At 33.1% G+C, this 3439-nt stretch overlaps 1 protein-coding gene across 1 annotated transcript in view; it reads right to left on the bottom strand.

Annotated features, from left to right (window-relative positions):
* Nucleotides 1-2187, bottom strand: part of LOC106868953 (E3 ubiquitin-protein ligase TRIM63) — a 27336-nt gene extending 25149 nt beyond the window's left edge. Inside the window, exon 1 of the mRNA XM_014914427.2 lies at nucleotides 2015-2187. The gene's annotated coding sequence lies outside the window, so the exon portion shown is untranslated. The remainder of the gene's footprint in view (nucleotides 1-2014) is intronic.
* Nucleotides 2188-3439: the final 1252 nt, after the last annotated feature.

Genomic DNA, 3439 nt, shown 5'->3' on the forward strand with positions numbered 1-3439 from the left:
ATATATATATATATATATATATATATATATATATATATATATATATATACACACACACACACACATACATATATATCTATGTATATATTTATCTACCCACCTCTCTAACACTTTCTCCCAATATACCTCGTTGGCGATTTGTCATTGACTTTACAGAAATGACTTTGTATCACTAAACAAAATGAGTTACATACATTCCTCAACTGTCATAATGTCTTTACTTTGCCAGTTACGTGGGTGTGAATTCTAAGCTTTTCATCTCTTATACAGAGAAGTAGTCATTCTGGTTGGGCGAATAATTAATAAATATGCTGTTGTCATTTGTGTCATGATATCAGGTTTATTACGTGTTATCACCTTTCCTATCATCATACTAAAATTTCATTGTAATTTTAAATTGTCATCGTTCCAGCTCGTTGTCATCATCGTCGTCTTCTCCCTCTTCTTCTTCTTGTTTCCCCTCCTTCTCTTCTTTTATTCCTTCTTTTCCGCCTCCATTTTCTTCTTTTTCTTCTACTTATCCTTTTATATGATCGCCTTCGATTAAAGCTGTCAATGTCGGTCTCTCACAATTTACATGGCGTAGTGGAGGGACTTTGTTTCGTTTTCTCAAAAAGCAACATTGAGATATCTGAGAGTTTGCCACATTTCTTTGAGGTAGAAATATATGGATTGATCATTATATTGACAATTTTACAATTAATATTTTTGAAAATATTATTTACATGTTATAGAAGATGTTATAGTTTTTTGTCATTTTTTTGTGACCTATCGGAAATATATGCTAGCCACAAAGTTGGAAGTAATCAATTTGCCCACAAGGACAGTTAGAAATGGAAAACAGAGGAAAGTAGAAGACATCAGAGAAAAAGAAGTTAACGTATTTAAAATAAAATCATATATTCAGACTTTAATAAACACATTGAAAATATAAATTTTATTTCTGGGTATACTTGTAAATACGTACTTTTGAACTTTAACATATACAAGTGGTGATAGCCAAAATCTTAAGAACAAAGGAAGCAGCAGCGACAGCGGAAACTTTTCAAAGCCCAAACAAATTTGGAAATGAAACAGATTATGGGGAAAATAAGAATATTAGAAAGATAATCACAGAAACGTAATCTTTTTGCTCGACTATATTAGCAAAGAGTAAAATAACTGACAGAAGTTTGATTCTCAGAAATCAAAGAGTCCTTACATACACCAAAGTGGGAGTAGATGGGAGATCTATAGACGATGAATGATATGGTGTTTGATTATCTACTGAGGCATAATATAAAACAATATTAATCTAATGTTTGAGATTGGTAACAGGCAACAAATTAGCCTAGTACGTATGGAAACCTAGCTATCAGAAACAGTAGTACGGAATTAAACAAGAATGTCGTAACGATTTCAGCATACAATGGAAAAGAAAGACGGTGAGTGTGGATTTAATAAGCAACGAGGTACCAGTAGATATATAAATATATATATATATATATATATATAAGGTGCTGTGAAAACAGAGTATTGTACCTAGAGAAATACAAGGGTTTTTCTTACATTTTGAATAAGGAGTTATGGAGAACAAGATAAAACTTTGATACAAAAAAGTACAAATGCACTTCATCCTATATCATCCGTTATGGTTCGACAGGAAACACAATTATAACGTGTAAATCAATTATAACGTGAAAGGAAATCACTTCCTTGAAAGGAATAGATCTTGTAGCCGATACATAAAAAAGGAAGTATGTTTTGTTGTTTCACGGAAGTGATTTACACGTTATAATTGTGTTTCCTGTCGAACCATAACTGATGATATAGGATGAGGTGCATTTGTACTTTTTTGTATCAAAGTTTTATCTTGTTCTCCATAACTCTTTATTCAACATATAAGAAAAAACCCTTGTATTTCTCTAGGTACAATACTCTGTTTTCACAGCACCTTAGTATTAAGAATAAAGAAACACAAACCAGAAATCAAAATTGTTTCGTTGCTATGAGCTAAATATAGATCACAACTTACCTTTAGAAATGTTATATATAATCCTTATTAGTAAATCGATTGCGTGCACGGTATATTGACTGCTATTTTTTCAGTTAAGCAATAATGATTCAATAAGACACGGAAAAAGCAGATGGCTCGCAAATGAAAGTGTCACTTATCCAGACGGGTGAGCAAGTATTACATCTTAACTGTAAATTACGTATATTTTGTCGAGTCAGGTATTCAATAGGCAAATATATGTGTGTGTGTGTGTGTGTGTGTGTGTGTGTGTGTATGTATGTTTGTGTGAGTGTGTGTGCGTGTGTGTGTATAATGCGTAATATTTTTTGCTGTTTCAATTTGTTATCAGTAGCGTAACTCGTGATTACTAAACTATATTTACAAAGCACTGATTAAAAAAAAGTCTAAAGTCTATTACTTAGGTTAGATAATAATTTCTCTGCTGTTCTTTTTTTTTTATTTTTGTATGAGAGAAAATACTATATGAATAAATTAATTGGCTGACATTTTATTTTCGTTTATTTATTTATTTATTGTTATTTTATACAGCTAAATCATCAGTTTCGATTATTTTCTGTCTATGGGTTAGAGACCCTGATTCACGAAGGTGTTATTGAGTGCAGAATGTACTCAGACACATATATGGTCGCGCACACATGCGCATATGCATAACTATCGCTATCTGTATGTTATGCGTCCATGTAGATGTGTGTATGTGACTGTTCATGTGTGTGCGTGTTTGTTATGATGGGTGTGTATTTACGTGTGATCAGGTGTGATATCTTTGATAACTTTCATACGTCTTCGGTTTCATGTTATGTGTCAGTGACAATTACGTCAAAGTTGTTAAGAGTACTTTATCTTTACTAACGTATATAAATCTTCATAATGCATTATCCTATATAGCCTGATGCATAGAGCAGTATCAGTAATTGACAATATCTATTTGCATTCAAAAAAATTATTCGAATTTGGTGTAGGATGTGTGGAAGAGCCTATTTGAGAGATTCTAAAACCTTGTAGGAATAGCAATAACTCTGTTCCATGAAAATCCTTCATGGTTTTGTACTTTTTATTTGTGTGGTTTGTTGAATATTTAGGCCCCAGCTAAGTCACCCTCTAATAAGAGAAGGCTATTTGCCGGAAATGTGTTGATTGTGGCTCGTAGGTTTTGATAATGGTTAAACATCTCCTTCTTTTATCTTAGACTTCTTTCAGTCTTTAAACTGCAGCCATGATGGGGCGCCGCCTCAAAGAACTTTTAGTTGACTGTATCGACCCCAGCACTTATATTTCTAAAGCCTGATACCTCATCTATCGGTCTCTTTTTGCTAAGACACTAAGTTACAGAGATGTAAACTCACCAGCACGGTTTCAAGCGTTGTAAGGGGAAAAGCACAGATAGACACTCTCTCTCTCTCTCTCACACACACACACACACAC

Source organism: Octopus bimaculoides, chromosome 3 (genome assembly GCF_001194135.2).
Source record: "Octopus bimaculoides isolate UCB-OBI-ISO-001 chromosome 3, ASM119413v2, whole genome shotgun sequence".
NCBI classification, from domain to species: Eukaryota; Metazoa; Mollusca; class Cephalopoda; order Octopoda; family Octopodidae; genus Octopus; species Octopus bimaculoides.